The sequence below is a fragment of the Leguminivora glycinivorella genome, chromosome Z (assembly GCF_023078275.1).
Source record: "Leguminivora glycinivorella isolate SPB_JAAS2020 chromosome Z, LegGlyc_1.1, whole genome shotgun sequence".
Classification (NCBI taxonomy): domain Eukaryota; kingdom Metazoa; phylum Arthropoda; class Insecta; order Lepidoptera; family Tortricidae; genus Leguminivora; species Leguminivora glycinivorella.
This window is the reverse complement of record NC_062998.1, coordinates 10,985,332-11,004,505: the sequence shown is the minus strand read 5'-3', so window position 1 is coordinate 11,004,505 and position 19,174 is coordinate 10,985,332. Positions and strand designations below refer to the sequence as shown.

The window sequence follows — 19,174 nt, the reverse complement described above, 5'->3', positions numbered from 1 at the left end:
AAAAATAAAAAACCTGTCTATGTCATGTAATAGCTACGGTAAATAAGTGAATTATGTAATTAATTGCAAAATGCATGTATTCATATAATGTAATTAAATAATTATGCTTGTGATGTTATGAATGTAAGATAAAAACAAAAATGAGATCAATATATACTAGATATTAGATACACTTGCATGCGTAAGTTTATTCTTATCTAGACGAAAATAGAAAATTAAATAATTATATAAATGGTAAAATTGTTAAATTAATTGGGTAAGAAATTTATCAAAGAAATATTTTTTGTAAGGAAGGAAAATGTGTGTAATTTGCATGGGTAAACTTACTATATTTTTGTTTTCTTTTTTCAAAGGGGAGTTGTCACATATTACTATGTGGGTAGATTTGTATGTAGGGTAGGCGGTAACGGCATACAAGCGAAAATAATAAATCAGTCTATAATCAGCTGAGGTGGTTTCATTGTGTGTTCCCTAATAACTACTTTACAATAACAAATTAAGCTCATGTAATAATGGATATACCATTCCCTGAAACGACACCTCGTTTCATAGGCTCGAAATGGTTTAGCGCCGACACCCCTTGCGACGAAGACGCAGAGTTGGCGGCTTTGGAACAATCGAACCAGAACTGGGTATGTTTATTAATACATGTTTATGTTAACCTTTTGACCGCCAAAGACGGCATAATCCGTCACGGCAATGATTGAAGCTATAGATGAGTAACGAACACCTTGGACTTGAGACCATTTTGGTTAGCGAGACTTGGCGTTCAAAGGGTTAAACCCTGGTAAGTAGACAACGACAACACGGCATATTGTTTGGTGTAGTTTAAATTTATTTCGTTGCAGTTAAGTAATGTTGGGCAGCAATACAAGGCTCGGGCGCCGCTGGGTAAGGCCGACCCTGAGCCCATGGAGGAGTGCGAGTCTGAAGAGGAAGAGGGTAAGCTTAAAGTTGTCTATTAATGCTATATGAAGTTATAAACTATTAGAGCCTGGGGGCCGATTTTTGAGTCTCACGGCGTTCGAATTCAGAAAATTGTCATTGAAAATAATAGGCAATTCACCGTTTTCAACCGGAATTTTAGTGACAATGAGACTCAAAAATCGGCCCCTGTACTGATTAAACTGTGCCTACACATAGCAGTTCAGCAAACGGTTTAATAACACATAGTGTAAGCGTTATTAATTATGTCATAGTTTCAAAGTTATTTGCACATAATAATGCTTTCACAATCACATATTACTATTAAATACTGAGTACTGTTGAAATATGTGACTTTAAATAGAAATTCTTGGTTCGTACTACAATATTGTTATGACACTGGATCAATGAAAAGTTTTAACTTAGATAAAATGTTAGCATGAATGTTTTAAAGTACCTTTAACACATGTAACTGCGGTAATCTAATGTATAAGACTTACAATATCTAGCTTATGTCAGCAAAGTCTAATAAATAACCCAAGTCTTTGAAACATTTTGCACTGGTGCTTGCATGCTTGATGTGAAAATACTATGTGCTATTAGCATTATTTTTACATCATTGCTAAAAAGATTGACAGATTATGTCACAAAAATATTTAAAACTAGTTTTTGCCGGCGGCTTCGCTCGTGTTAGAAAGAGACAAAAGGTAGCCAATGTTACTCCATACCTTCAACTATCTCCACCTAAAAAAATTACGTCAATTTGTCGCTCTGTATTGCCATGAAAGACGGACAAACAAACGGACACACACACTTTCCCATTTATAATATTAGTATGGATGTGTGTTTCTAGTTGAATTAGAACTATAAATTGTTTTTTCTACTCCCGTACCGTTATTCGTGAGTTACAAGGTCGTTTATTAATATTTATTTTCATTCGTGTATTAATATTTATTTTCATGGCACGTAATTCGTTCAGAGCAAATTTTCTCGGGCGAGGCAAACGTGCGCGCATGAGCACGGGCTTTTTCCTCGCGAGGCGTGCAGCCTGTGTGGACCCGGCTAATAAGTATTGCTGACTGTACCTATTAGTGTTTAATACAAGGCGTCTCCTGTAACAATGCACAAATAATTTAAACAGGTGTGTCGTGTTAAAGTAAGATGCAGGTACAGGTACCCCATTTTCGCTTATGTAAAAAATGACGCTCTAACAGGTTATACCCACAGTCAGCTGTTCAAAATAGTTCTACACGAGAGCACATATTTATTGCCGTTAATCGTGAAAGATTTAAGGTTTAAGGTTTAAGGTTTAAGATCATTTAATCTCATTAAGAATTTTACAATTCACTTATACGAGATAAAACATTAATAACTTAAAATATTGTTATGATTATGAGTGCAGGTAGTAAATTATAAGTAATAAAAGGGTACTTGAACAAAAGTCCTCATTGCTCGCGCGCATTGCGTGTAGCCAGTGACAACAATTTTTCAAGATTTACTTTTCTTTTTAATCCTTATTCAAAAGAAAATGCAAAAACCACGAATTACTTGCCACGGAAATAAATATGTACAGAACTATTTTGAACAGCTCTGACCGAGGGCCGCCATCTTGCTGAGCAAATTTGCTCGGGCGAGGCAAACGTGTGCGAATGAGCACGGACGTTTTCCTTGCGAGGCGTGCGGCCAGTGTGGACCTGGCTAATAACCAACTTCTATGTTATCAACATTTCTTCTAAACTAGTTAGTTATACAAAATCATCATCCTCCTTGCGTTATCACGGCATTTGCCACGGCTCATAGCCTAGTTTGTTATACAAAATGTATTCTATACTATTGTGTCTCTAGGACAATGGGACAGAATGTTACACAAACAGGTTGATAATTTATAGTTTACAGTTTATTGTCATTTTAAGATAAAACAATTAAATCATTAACAAATAAACTTTGTTCAAAACTATATGATTTGTGACTTTTTAAAATGCGTCCTGTTTAAGGTTCCGTACCAATAAGGTAATATCTAATTTGGAATAGTTATGGAAATTGTTAACCTCTACAATTTTTATTTATTTATTAATATTAACTATAGAAAATGGCCAATATGAAAGGGGGGCAAGCTGTAAATCTCAAGTTACTAGGTCAAGTGGGATATTGTAACTAAACCTCCCTCACCTTACTTATCTACTTACTTACTTGACTAACCAACATTATGGCTAACCCCCCTTTAAATATACCCCTTAAATTTGGCCTTGTGATCGTCTAGCGTGAATAAGTAGAACCCTTCGATGTGAACCGCGATAACCTAGATCCTTTAATGAGTATCAGCTGTATTTCTGACTAATATTTAAAATTTTATTTATTTATATTTTAAAGAAGAATAAAGGTTATTGTAGCATAATAATGTAGTGTTATAGAAGAGTATTTTATCAGATTTAGGCCTAGAAAGTTATATGTGAGAAAATTAATGACGTGATGAAGAAATTTTAGAATAAAAGTTAGTGAGTGAAACATACATGAAATAAATATTAAAAAATATTTTGGAAAACAACCGCTACGCTCTATTAGTGATCCTGGCTTGGGTACGAACTTGCGTTGCGGAATAGGATCCTTAATCTCAATCAAACTGCTTTATTGAGAGTCCTATGCCAAGCCAGAAGGGCTATCTATCTACTAACTAACCCCCCCTTTTATTTTGTTTCTTTTCCCCTAGCTAAACCCCCCTTTTCCCCAATACTGCTAATAGACCATAACTTCTCGATCTTTCTAATGTTTTATCGAAACACCGAGCAGTTGCTAACTTTTATAAGAACTAAGTCTACTAACTTTTCTAAGCTTTTGACTTTCCATCAGTGGACGGCGCTCGCATGCCACTGGGCCCTATAACAAACAAATCCTTTTATTCCTAAGACAGTTTGTTTCCCTAGCCAATTTGATAGAATTTACCTTGAAAAACTAGTTAGCAACACTAAGTGCCCCGCAGCCACACCGAAAGATCAGAAATTGCTACCACAATTATTAATTTCACTCAAATAAATTAAGTAATAAGAGATTTTATAAATTACCAGTTTTACCACATATTTTAAGATAGTAAACACCACATTTAAAGTCCATTTAACCCATATAAATAGTAGTAGTTAAATTATTTCTCCACAATACACGTTGACCAATTATATTCCAAGACCAATCATAAAAGAACTCTACTTTCATAGAAATAGTGTGTGACTTTACCCTAGTCCTATCGTTTTCCCTACTCTAGCATATCTGAAACACAGACCATCACTTACCATAGATCTAATGTTCAGAATATGCACAAGTGTATCCCTACCATAAGCTGTACAGTTCAGCCAGCGAAGCTGAGATAGGCAACCTATAGGCTTGAGTTCTGATCCCCCCCTCTGCTCTTGCCCGCGGGCTAGGGTAGCAGAGAGTAGATCGCCCTATCCGTGTATATATCCAGTATTCTAGGACACACCAGTACCAGCCACATGAGAGACCCAGCTGCGATCAACTTTACTTAGATGTGGATCGATCACAACCGAAATCCCCAGCAACCAACGCCAGCATGGACCAGAACACCGAGTAAATAAATATATGTATATATAGGACCCCAGCCTCAAATACTGCCGACTTCAGTGAGCAAGGATTACTCCTAATGTCTTTCGTCAATCGTGAAAGTCCTCACTTCCATCTAACAGTTGGACTCTTTGAGACCGGTGAGAAAATACGCTTTTGTAAGTATAGAAAAGCGTCCAAGCCCTCCACTTGGAACAAAAAGACCCCTAAACGCCTCTTATTTGACACCGTAAGGGAAGAAGCGCCTAGCCGGACAACAGTCTGTCACAAACAATGATCTGGCTTATAACTTTCACAAAATAACCCCATAGAAAATTACTAAATTCAATTTTACTGACCAACTAAACAAACGAGTGAAGTTTCCTTTACGTGCTATAATCTAAGCTTAGTTTTGCAAGAATTACTCCCTACAAAACCAAACACAGACTTATCTCCAAGCACCAGCCATACATCGACCCAGTCTTTGTATTGCTTAACGGCACTCATGAAACAAAGCACAGAAAACTTCACTATACACATCAATTTAAATGTAACACTACACTATAAAATAGAACACTAAAATAACCCCACAACTGACAGTAAAGCAATTCCACCATAGGTCTAAGTCCAACTGTACGACGATATTGTCCCCGCACAATCAAACAAAGACACAATTTCAAAGTTTACAATCACTTAGAATAATTTCCAAGTAAAAACAAACAGAGAAATAATAGCAGAACAACTTCACTCACCAGTATAACACACGAAAGCCAGAAACACTGTTAGTCTTGTGGATATTGTAAGAATGACACGCGTCGGCTCGCTCCGACCCTTTTATAGATTCTATCTCCGACTTCCGACTTCTGACTTCTGACTTCTGACATTCGACTTCCGACTTCTGACATTCGACTTCCGACTTCTGACATCCGACTTCCGACTTCTGACATCCGACTTCCGACTTCTGACATCGGACTTCCGACAAGATGGCTACTCAATCGTGTGCTTTGTTTACTAAGTCTTATGCCCTATGCATTAGAGTTCACGATTAACACACGGATGTTTGCTTATCAACACGTGCCGAGTACACGTGTTTTAGAGAGAGACAGAGCTATTGATATTGATACCTATGTAGTCCAATAGTGGAGCGATTCGCAAATATTTTTACGTAAATATTATTTTGTGGAACATTCTTATTTATTTTGTAAGTAATTTCGCAATGAAATATTTTATCTGTTACTAAATGTTACATTGAATGATATACTCAGGAAGCATAATAACCAATATTAGTCATTATTATTTCTTTGACTTGTAAATGAAATCCAGACATAATATCGGAACGTTACGCAGCTGACAACTGTCAGTGTCAGTATTCCGTCCATGTGAATGTAGTTTGTTGATAAATATGTTTTTCCAACCTGTTTTGCACCAAATAATAGTGAATTTTATGAGTGAAGACGTGACTAAACATGTGATAAACCATCAAAGATATTATTTGTTAAAATATTCAATGAAATCCCGAAGGAAATATGCACCAAAAAGTTGGTCAAGGAAAAGTTGATTCGCCGTAAGTTTTATATGTAATAACGAGTCAATTTCCTCGTCATAGACGCTTGTTCTGTTACAACTCGCCCCCGATTGGATTTCTTTTATAAAATACAAAGTGGTTTGTAAAAAAATCCAATCTCACTTAGCAAAAGAAGCAATAAAATTGAATAAAAGAATAAAAGAAAAATATCTCTAGATCAGTCGGAAATATCCCCCCATTTCTAATCGTGTAGTGTGTATTCCAATACTATGCAACTGCTAGCGACTCAGTTTTGAAATCAGCTCATTAGAATCTCGACAATGAACCATGATAACCCCTTTCTCAGAGTCCACGCATCGCCAGGGATACCAGGTTGTGAATCTGATAGGTCCTATTAACCCGTTCTTGCTAGCTCGTTCCCCGGTCGCGGCGAATATTCATTCCATCCACACTGTTGGACCGGAATAATTATCGTAATAATTTCAACGAGTTCACAATAACTTCCCACGCAATTACGAAGAAACCTTTTGAGCTCTCATTATAAGTCCAGAGCCTTCAATCTCCATTGTCGGAACTCAAACCAATTCCTCTACCTAATCACTCCAGCCACATGTCTTGGCGCATGTCTCATACTTGAATAAAATATACTGACTTAAGATCTGTTTGGATGTGTTTTTTTTTTTTTTTTATAAAACAAACCTTAAATGACATAAGCATGTACCTCAACTCGGTACCATATCATGATCAAATGAAGAAATGATTTGATGATACTAAACTTCACATATTTGAACACATAACAAGGAAACAAATATTGATAAGAGCCTCGTTCTCACTAGACGATATCGGCCCTTAAATATGTCGATTGTCAAATACATCCCATTCAAGATGAGGTGTGTGTTTTTCGTATGGGTCTTATTACCTTGTGTAGTAGTAATCATAAAAAACTACCCTTGAAATGGGTCGAATCCATTGGATTTTAACCTAACCAATAAGAATTTTATGATTAATGTGTTCCCAAAATTCCCCCCCTTGTTTGTTCCCGCAAATTCCGACCAAACTAGTTTTGACCACTTTCCAGCGCTGTCTGTCCGTATCAATCCACTCATTCCATAAAAAAAAAAAATCATTCAAGACACACATCATTCAGTCATTCATCCCATTCAAAACATTCTTACATCTATAAACATTCATCATCTCTAAATTATTCACACACACACACACAATGTAACCATTCTTACTTCCTCATTCGCTCTTTCACTCGATCTCAACAGAAAGCCAACGCTTTTAAAAGTAATCAAAATAACGAATAAAAATGGAAATAAAATTACACAATAACTTCAAAAGTTTACGTATCCCATTTTACTCCACTCTACCCTGACTCGAAGGCAAAGAAAATTTCAATTTATTTATGATAGGTTTCATTTTATACGTCTATATTTCATTTTTACAAAATATTTATTAACCGCAAACAATTTGACAATATGTGAAAATTGTTTGATGCACATACTAAAAATAAAATGTTCGTACGGACAAAATGTTACATTTTATGTAAACATCTTTTATTTCACAGTCATTCACTGTAAGGATTCTACCCTGTTTTCAATTTCCCTGTCTTTTGTTCATTATTACATTCCTCAGTGCAAAATTGATAGCATAAAATGCAAAAAAATTTATAAAAGTAAGTACAGTCACTTAAACAAAATAGTGGCCCTCCCTACTCCGATCTTTGTAGAACAAAATACTGACCGAGTTATGCTTAGGAACGAGGATCTGCTGTGTCTGTGATCTGAGTGATTACCGATATCGTACAGTATACCACCCTATATAATGTAATAAATGATAACGCATAAATAATAAATATCACTGCTAACTGTAATAACTAAAATGAAAAATAGCTTTTCCACCGATCTCGATTTTCCTAACGTCTACCCCAGGCAGACTAGCTACTATGATGTCCAGTTATTGTTATATTAAAATAATCTAACCATACAATGTATATCCAATACATTCTTCTTACAAAATAAAGATTTTAAAAAAAAAATTGTTGTCCATATAATGAACCGACTTCTTTATCTAGATAAAAAAAAATCCGTATTATAAATTTACATCCACCATACACCATTTTATAATCCTAGGAACGAAACTACTAAATGACAGAGAAACTTTACGATGGGCTAGCCAATAAGGCCCTTTATCACACAGATCACTATAGAAATAAAATTAATTTTAGTCAAAATTTTGACTTCTACCACCCCTATAATAATAACAGTGAATCTCAATAAAATTTTGAAGAACTCATGACGCATTTAAAATAATGATAATGATGATGATGATAAGAAAGAAAAATAATAATGTTCCACATAAGTATGTCGCAATAAATAAACATTCTTTACTAAGAAGTCATTGACTTGTAACCAATGTACTCATAGAATTTACATTACACATCATGTAATGTTCATAATAAACGCATAATACAATTTTGCAAAAAAAAAGTAATTGCAGTTTTGAAGTGGTTTTCATATTTTCAATTTTTTCCCGCAAAATATGATGTATCATCAATTTTGATTTGGTTTTGATATTTTTTGTAAAATATAATGTAACATCAAATTTGATGTGGTTTTGATAAAATATATTCCTTTTTTTTTTCAAACTATCTGCAAAATTTTATTTTGGTTTTAATTGCCTTATGATAAAATACAAAATGATGGCATAAGTAGGTTCAAAATACTTTTATTTGATTGAATAATAATATAACAAAATAATGATTTTTTTTCTTGAAACGAGCTTAAAACTTGTATTGTCCTATTCTATGTCTTCAATATTGTATAACATGCCCCGAAAGTTTTGTAACCTCAGACAATCCATTCCTTCTTCATGGCATTCGCAGCTGCAGCAAACTTAGCAAATTGTTAACAAACACGACAATGGGTTGAGGAACTTGGTCAAAGGTGTCTCTCTTCCTTTTTTCTCCTTCATACTTGGCTAGTTCTATGATGGGTTCTTGAGTAGCTAATGATGATGATTAGATCCTGCTGGCCTCCTGGTAATATTTCAAAATTTTCCAAACTATTCTCTTCTCAGTCGGTGTCATAACCCAGGACACCATGAAACCTCTTCCGAAGACACGTTGCACACTTGATCACAATCAGCATAACCGCAAAAGATCCAGTTACTTATTTTTGAACACAGCAAGTAACTTGAAACCAATGAATATTTCTTCATCTCTAAAGTTGGCTAGTCCTTATTTGTCCAATCATTGGTCAAAAAATAAAATATTGCATAAATCGAATATCATAAACACTTGTTATTTCACTAGCGTTACTAAGCATGCACTTAAACACACACTGAAGTTTTCACCGCATGTTTCCACCGTCCTCGCTGATCCACTATGTTCAATGACAGAACACTGCTGTGGTAAGAATCTATCTTAGGTTAAAACTAAAGTTAAGTTAAAGACTTCCAATAAACAGAGGGAAAGATAAAATAAAAATCACAAGGTCAAAATTTTTTCCAAAGATATTTGCCAACTAAGGTTGCAGGACCATCTAGGTACTTTAACCATATGAGACGTACGTCTCATTTACGTTCACCTACAATGATTATTATTATTATTATTATTTTTTCCTCAAGTATGATGTCTGATCGCTAAGTGACTTTAATTTTTCTAACTCAAAAATTACTGCAGACTATAAAACTCCGTCTTGTTTGCTCAATAAAACTAGAATAGGGTAAATTAACTGGGGTTTTGAACACTTACATATATGTATTTTTCTTGATCGGCATTTTCTGTTCCATTCTTCTGTTTAGTGTGGCATAATATGGCACCACTAACAACATAATCATATTGAAAATCTTCAGTAACACATTGGTCCTATGAGCAGGTATGAGACCAGGCTCAAAAACTCTTACTCCTCCGTTATTTGACATCAAAAGCCGGGTACTTCAACTCGAACGTCCCACGAAATATCTCAATGTTTACTTCATGTTTTTCGCGTCCAAACTGTTGCTAACTCTGTCTCCATGTACTCATGTCTTGCACTGTTGCACTAACACCTTTTTTTAACTAACTAATTATGGCCTAAAACTAATTGAAATTACTATGTTTTCACTAACAGAGCTCTTCGTTTCAAACCGTAGTTAACATTTCTCTTCGTGTGATAATAAGACGTCACTAAAAATCACACGTGCTTCTACACAATCAACTATACTAATTATTGGAAGCTACACAACACTGTAATTTCTGTGAAATCGCTTTCTTAAATAAAATTTAATAACTTCGCGCTCAGATTTTTTTCGTAAGGAACTGTCACTGTCAATATTGTCATCCTTAACCTTTTTTTTTTTCTTTTACAATTGTCCTCATGGGCGTATTTTCATTGTAAAAACACTATAGTGTTTTGTGTAGTCACAAACATTAAATGCGTAGGAAATTGCGTGTACGCAACTTAGATTATAGTGTGACCAGGTTTAAAAAAATATATATTGTGAGATTTTTTAAGGAGCTACCAGACGGTCGGACCGCACTTGTAAGGGGACATGTGTTAGGCCCTATTTACAAAATACCGTTCAGAATCTACACAACTTGAATAGTTTGATGTGATTTAAGCAATAGAAAATTAAATTAACAAAGTCTTTTGTATTTAAATACATCTATTGTATTAATTTTACTATAATGAAGTAGAGAAAAGTGAAGTAAAGTTTTGTAAATGACAACACCGGACAATAAATTACTGAATTACTGAATATCTTTTGTCAAAATTTGTATGACCGATCAAACGTACCAACTTAAAAACAATGATAGTTTGTGTAATGTCACCGATAGAACACCTTTTGGCGGAGATATATGTTATCTGTGGTTAAATTATTTTCTCTAATCTATGTCATGTTTATCGCCAAACCGCTCTATTCGCGAAAGAATGGCAGATCCGTTTTGTTTTCTTTAGCTCATTATTAATTACGTGATCTACAACTAGAATTATTTAAATATTCGCTTTATTTTAATCTGCTTAAACAATACGACAGGCAATTCTGCGCCGACGCCGGTCATGAACCGTCCATATTCGCCATTTTGTCATTTAGCAAACTAAGAAAATGCAAACAAAACATTATTTGCCCTAAACACGCGTTACTTCTAAATAATTTTGTCGACAAAGTGAGCCTGTTTTATCAAATTGAACTCTGAACTGCAATTGCAATGTAATTTTCCGTTAGCGAAAGTGAGGTTACGAAATTGACATGACATTATTGTTGGAAAAAAAAAACGTGAATGCAATGGACATGTGTTTTGTTGTGTTTCTCATCAAGATAATAGAAGAATTTAGTGCTCATACTCATGATCTAATGAGCAAACAGCCCATGCAAAGGATGTCTTATCGGGCTATGCCTCAATTGATAAAGTGAACTAATTGCCTACTTCAAAAGCAGTTTTGCATGAAAGGTAAGCTTTTGTTTTATTATTTGGTGTGTTTTCAAACTAGTCGTCGTTTTCGAAACCCAGCAGAACATACTTGCGAACTACAACGACTAGACCGAATATATTGGTGAAATGTTGCTTATTTCATTGTTCTGTCGTCAGATAAGTTAATGATAATAAATTTCCCCACGTTACTCGTACTTTCTGACTTTCACATTGCCTAAGAGGATCTTAAATATTCTAAATGTACGTGAAATAGTCCTAACTGTCAAAATATATTTGCTACTTTCAAAGAGATTTATATGGTTGTTTGATTTTTCAGTCAACATCTAATTGGAATTTACAATGCCCGATATTTCTACACATCTGCCACAAATTTTATGGAAAACAATATTTATAGAAACTGAACATACCTTGGTTAAACGGTAAGCATTAAAATTATATCTTTGACTAATTTATTTGATCTAGGCTACCTAACTGTTCTTGGAAATTGTAACGTTGTTTCCGTACCAACATATAAACTTCTCAATTATTTTTCTGAAGCGCTGGCTTATGGGCTATGGAAAATAATATTTGTAGGACCTCAAACGAATGTCATGGCATTTAAAAATAGGCATTGAATCTTGTCCAAACTTTAATTTTGTATTTTTCAAAGATAAAACTTTTAAAAATTATGTAGACTAAAAATCCAGACTTAGCATAGATTTTATTTCTGCTACATTGAGTTTAAATAGTGTATGTATCAATTTTCAGTATATGAAATAGACAACCATCATCGAAGAACATCAACCAGCTGTCGGCAACATGCAGGTTGACTGAGGAATTTTCCGGTGTGTCTTTTTATGGACTGTACTCCGTCTTAGCACTATCCTCAAGTAAGTACAAAAAATCATTGCCACTAAACAGCTACTTTTTAACTTAATTAACTCTACTTAGTGAGTAAAACGACTCGGCAGGAAATCTTACATGACTTAGAAAAATGGGTATGGTAGGTCCTTTTTTTTTTCTAACTGTGAGTGCAGTAGATAAATATAAACAATCTTAATGATACATATTTATAAATAAGATTCCTTAAACATACATACATCCTATTTTAACTAATCTTTCAATATGTACAATTTCAGGTTTTACCCGAGAGGCGACGCTTCAGGTTGGACCGTCTTCCATATATCTACTGACTTCATATAAACGAAAGGTACTTTTATTTTTTTATAATAGCTCATACTAATTATTAAATTTAAAAGTTAATAGCTCATGGCATTAATATTATATTTAGATAATTTAGGCGAAGTATAGCGATGGCAATAAGCGATGAAGTGAAAATTGAACTTAAATTAATTTATCCTAATTTTATTGGCTAAGCAAACTTATTACTAACTCATTTATGTCCTAGCTCATGTAGATATGAACTGCTAGGCAGGGGTTCTCAAACTTTTTTATTTTTAATTTTTCCTTTTTTGTAATTTTGTTCTATGCTTTGTCTTTTCTGGCAAATTATTTCTCATGGGCGTGTCTTAGTTCCAAAAACAAGCGACGCGCCCCCATGACCAAACAAATGAAATAATATTGACCCTATTCGGCAGAACCCAACTCTAAAACTAAACCCTTTTCTTACGCTATCCACATGAACATTTCTAATGTCTGACTGTTTCCTTTCAGTCTCGCTGATCTGCACTACCAGCTCGTTCAACGTTACTAAACAACAAAGTAATCCGACAATCAGACTGGACCCGGTCATGTTAGGTAAGTTTACATACTTAATGCGTACCACATACTACATACTTTTTCTGAACCTCAGTAAAATATGGTTTTATAATGATAATAGTGCTTATTATCTATGCCTACTTAACAGGAATATTACAAATTTCAATCAATTTTCCTGAAATTCATTAAGCAATTGTGCCAATGATCAAGCAGTGGTGGAGTTAGGGTATGGCGAAGTACGACCTCCCAGATGCTGGTAATGCTAATATTTCGTAGGATATGTTTGACATGGTTGTAATGAAGTACAGTATGTTGGCATACTCCTGACTTGTGTAATATTGTATAAAAGCTGTGTACACAATCTACCGAACATAATGATTGTATGGTTTTACACTTACTATTTTAGACTAGCCTACAGCTTATCATGTGAGATAACGAACTCATGTCATATGGACCTATTGAAAATCTTGTTTATACATACATACTTATTTGTATTACTACAGTAAAAATATATACGTATAGAAAGTTGAAATTCGTACAGTGGATTTAATTTATTGAAATAATTGGCAGATATAGGCTACGGCGACCTCTCACCATCAAGAGGGACGTATGCTTGTTTACTACGGATGTAATATGAAAATATATGATGACTTATAAGCTAATGAACTAAAATTAGTCCTAATATGATTTATACCTATATCTTAACAGACAGAAACCTATTCTTCTCACGGCTGCACTACAGTGACAATATTTGGTACAAACCGTACAAACAATATGCCAAATTATTGTATGATGTATGAAATCCTGTGAGCCAATTTGTAGATTATAGAGTTACAACTGAAATGCAAACAAGCCATCCATCGAAGGATGTACTTGTCATAATACCACATGCGTGTAGCTATTCAGCATTCATAGAAAAATGGCGGGACGCCCCATATAATATTGTACTTCAGCGCGACAATGAATAATCGCGCCCCCATAGCCATTAGACTAGAGCCTATCTTCTTGTATTACTAGGTCTTAAATCTAGGGCTTAGGTATCCTAGATTATTTTAGGAAAATAACCTTACATCTAGACTGTAGTTATCCTGCCTATGAATGAAATTCTGTATAACAAGCCTGCTAGGAATATGTATATCATCAGAGTGTTCATAGACTATATAAGACAGCATCGAAGCTATCCGATCTCCGGTGTGAAGTGCAAACGTGATGTGAGATTTCAAAATAGCCCTGAAGATGGCAGAGCCTGCTATGAAAATGTACTAGACATATAGAGAACTATTTGTTTTAACATGAAATTCTATTGCTATTGTACATAGTGTACACACTTATGTTTCCAATTCCGGTCACTAGATGGCAAACTCTTCTAAAGTGCTACAGTTCCGCGCCTTCTTTTATTTTAGGTACATGAGTATTTTTTCTATAAATACCTAGTATTTTACGTACTAGCCCCGCCTATCCCACAGCTAGAAAAACATACATTAAGGCACAGAATAAATAATAGTACTGCGCATAGGCGCAAAGGAACGTCAAGATGTGCCAATGCCAACAATTGCTACGTAGCAATGCAACCCGAATGGTGCTAAAATTGCCTAATCGGGACAATATTTAGTTCAACCACTGCGATTATGAGCTAATTTCCTAGAAATAGATTTTGTCTAAGTTTACTACGCTACTTTAATTTTATTATTTTATTTTTACAGATACCAGAGGAAGACGAAAATATAATTGATTCTGTACTGATGCATGACTTCGCTCGGAACGCGGCAAGAATGAACAATGGAAGAAAATACTACAGACTTGTTTATTAACAATAAAGTTATTTTTGTTTTTATGAAATAGCGATTGAATAAAAATATTAGGTATATGAGTTTTATTTAGAGATGAAATAAGTCAGGAAATACAGCACACCCACTCGTTTTCACAACAACAAATGTAGCCTGGTAAGGCTAATTCCTATTATTTATTTATAAACCTTGGTATCCAAGATGTGTTCTACAGAGCACATCTTAGATCCCTTGGGCACGGAACCAAATGTAACTAAACCTCCCTCACCTTACTTATCTACTTACTTACTTGACTAACCAACATTATGGCTAACCCCCCTTTAAATATACCCCTTAAATTTGGCCTTGTGATCGTCTAGCGTGAATAAGTAGAACCCTTCGATGTGAACCGCGATAACCTAGATCCTTTAATGAGTATCAGCTGTATTTCTGACTAATATTTAAAATTTTATTTATTTATATTTTAAAGAAGAATAAAGGTTATTGTAGCATAATAATGTAGTGTTATAGAAGAGTATTTTATCAGATTTAGGCCTAGAAAGTTATATGTGAGAAAATTAATGACGTGATGAAGAAATTTTAGAATAAAAGTTAGTGAGTGAAACATACATGAAATAAATATTAAAAAATATTTTGGAAAACAACCGCTACGCTCTATTAGTGATCCTGGCTTGGGTACGAACTTGCGTTGCGGAATAGGATCCTTAATCTCAATCAAACTGCTTTATTGAGAGTCCTATGCCAAGCCAGAAGGGCTATCTATCTACTAACTAACCCCCCTTTTATTTTGTTTCTTTTCCCCTAGCTAAACCCCCTTTTCCCCAATACTGCTAATAGACCATAACTTCTCGATCTTTCTAATGTTTTATCGAAACACCGAGCAGTTGCTAACTTTTATAAGAACTAAGTCTACTAACTTTTCTAAGCTTTTGACTTTCCATCAGTGGACGGCGCTCGCATGCCACTGGGCCCTATAACAAACAAATCCTTTTATTCCTAAGACAGTTTGTTTCCCTAGCCAATTTGATAGAATTTACCTTGAAAAACTAGTTAGCAACACTAAGTGCCCCGCAGCCACACCGAAAGATCAGAAATTGCTACCACAATTATTAATTTCACTCAAATAAATTAAGTAATAAGAGATTTTATAAATTACCAGTTTTACCACATATTTTAAGATAGTAAACACCACATTTAAAGTCCATTTAACCCATATAAATAGTAGTAGTTAAATTATTTCTCCACAATACACGTTGACCAATTATATTCCAAGACCAATCATAAAAGAACTCTACTTTCATAGAAATAGTGTGTGACTTTACCCTAGTCCTATCGTTTTCCCTACTCTAGCATATCTGAAACACAGACCATCACTTACCATAGATCTAATGTTCAGAATATGCACAAGTGTATCCCTACCATAAGCTGTACAGTTCAGCCAGCGAAGCTGAGATAGGCAACCTATAGGCTTGAGTTCTGATCCCCCCCTCTGCTCTTGCCCGCGGGCTAGGGTAGCAGAGAGTAGATCGCCCTATCCGTGTATATATCCAGTATTCTAGGACACACCAGTACCAGCCACATGAGAGACCCAGCTGCGATCAACTTTACTTAGATGTGGATCGATCACAACCGAAATCCCCAGCAACCAACGCCAGCATGGACCAGAACACCGAGTAAATAAATATATGTATATATAGGACCCCAGCCTCAAATACTGCCGACTTCAGTGAGCAAGGATTACTCCTAATGTCTTTCGTCAATCGTGAAAGTCCTCACTTCCATCTAACAGTTGGACTCTTTGAGACCGGTGAGAAAATACGCTTTTGTAAGTATAGAAAAGCGTCCAAGCCCTCCACTTGGAACAAAAAGACCCCTAAACGCCTCTTATTTGACACCGTAAGGGAAGAAGCGCCTAGCCGGACAACAGTCTGTCACAAACAATGATCTGGCTTATAACTTTCACAAAATAACCCCATAGAAAATTACTAAATTCAATTTTACTGACCAACTAAACAAACGAGTGAAGTTTCCTTTACGTGCTATAATCTAAGCTTAGTTTTGCAAGAATTACTCCCTACAAAACCAAACACAGACTTATCTCCAAGCACCAGCCATACATCGACCCAGTCTTTGTATTGCTTAACGGCACTCATGAAACAAAGCACAGAAAACTTCACTATACACATCAATTTAAATGTAACACTACACTATAAAATAGAACACTAAAATAACCCCACAACTGACAGTAAAGCAATTCCACCATAGGTCTAAGTCCAACTGTACGACGATATTGTCCCCGCACAATCAAACAAAGACACAATTTCAAAGTTTACAATCACTTAGAATAATTTCCAAGTAAAAACAAACAGAGAAATAATAGCAGAACAACTTCACTCACCAGTATAACACACGAAAGCCAGAAACACTGTTAGTCTTGTGGATATTGTAAGAATGACACGCGTCGGCTCGCTCCGACCCTTTTATAGATTCTATCTCCGACTTCCGACTTCTGACTTCTGACTTCTGACATTCGACTTCCGACTTCTGACATTCGACTTCCGACTTCTGACATCCGACTTCCGACTTCTGACATCCGACTTCCGACTTCTGACATCGGACTTCCGACAAGATGGCTACTCAATCGTGTGCTTTGTTTACTAAGTCTTATGCCCTATGCATTAGAGTTCACGATTAACACACGGATGTTTGCTTATCAACACGTGCCGAGTACACGTGTTTTAGAGAGAGACAGAGCTATTGATATTGATACCTATGTAGTCCAATAGTGGAGCGATTCGCAAATATTTTTACGTAAATATTATTTTGTGGAACATTCTTATTTATTTTGTAAGTAATTTCGCAATGAAATATTTTATCTGTTACTAAATGTTACATTGAATGATATACTCAGGAAGCATAATAACCAATATTAGTCATTATTATTTCTTTGACTTGTAAATGAAATCCAGACATAATATCGGAACGTTACGCAGCTGACAACTGTCAGTGTCAGTATTCCGTCCATGTGAATGTAGTTTGTTGATAAATATGTTTTTCCAACCTGTTTTGCACCAAATAATAGTGAATTTTATGAGTGAAGACGTGACTAAACATGTGATAAACCATCAAAGATATTATTTGTTAAAATATTCAATGAAATCCCGAAGGAAATATGCACCAAAAAGTTGGTCAAGGAAAAGTTGATTCGCCGTAAGTTTTATATGTAATAACGAGTCAATTTCCTCGTCATAGACGCTTGTTCTGTTACAATATCGTTAAAAAGAGCTCAAATTGTACATATCAAACCTAATTATTATTATTTTTTTGTTGTGGAAATAAACTATTTTTAAAGAAAAATGTTTAAAAAAAATACGGACCCACTTTTATCTCCGAAGTTTCCCGACGAAAAGTTATGATTTTTTTACACGACATTAGTTTTATAACAATTATTACAGTAAAAATAAAATCATATCTGTATCTTGGAAACTGTTTTTTTATTCATTAAAAACCCCTCAGATTTTAATTTTCAATTTACCCACCCTTGTAAACATCCACGAGTACCATACTTGACATTTATAAGAGATTTTATATAAATCACCTACATTCAAATAAAATAATAAAAAATGTTGAATTTGGTTAACATTGTGCATTAGAGTACCTATTTATCACGAAGCGCTGGTAGCCTAGCGGTAGGTACCTGCGACTTTCGTTCCGAAGGTCGCGGGTTCGAACCCGGCTCGCACCAATGAGTTTTTCGGAATTTATGTGCGAAATGTCATTTGATATTTGCCAGTCGCTTTTCGGTGAAGGAAAACATCGTAAGGAAATTGGACTAATTCCAATAAGGTCTAGTTTACCCTTCGGGTTGGAAGGTCAGATGGCAGTCGCTTTCGTAAAAACTAGTGCCTACGCCAAATCTTGGGATTCGTTGTCAAAGCGGACCCCAGGCTCCCATGAGCCGTGGCGAATGCCGAGATAACGCAAGGAGGATGAGAGTACCTATTTATATGAGTAACATGAGATTATTTTAACCATTGAAAGTTTGCACAGAACCCTCGGTGGGCGAGTCTGACTCGAACCAAGCCGGTTTTATTAAGTTAATGAGAAAGTAAAAAGAAAAAGCCAAACCAATAACTGCTATCATCACCATACCATACCCATGATACCCATACATGCACATCATCCATCAAGTATTAATATTGTTTGGCAATAAAACTAAAATAAATAGGCTAGTTTTCTATACTTAAAATAATAGTACATTACGATACAGTG

At 35.1% G+C, this 19,174-nt stretch overlaps 1 long non-coding RNA gene across 1 annotated transcript; it reads left to right on the top strand.

Annotated features, from left to right (window-relative positions):
- Nucleotides 1-11,373: 11,373 nt before the first annotated feature.
- LOC125241739 lies at nucleotides 11,374-12,551 on the top strand. The gene is made up of 4 exons (XR_007178760.1): nucleotides 11,374-11,435; nucleotides 11,734-11,836; nucleotides 12,165-12,286; nucleotides 12,536-12,551. It is a non-coding gene; the product is annotated as an uncharacterized LOC125241739 (long non-coding RNA).
- The last annotated feature ends 6,623 nt before the right edge of the window (nucleotides 12,552-19,174 follow it).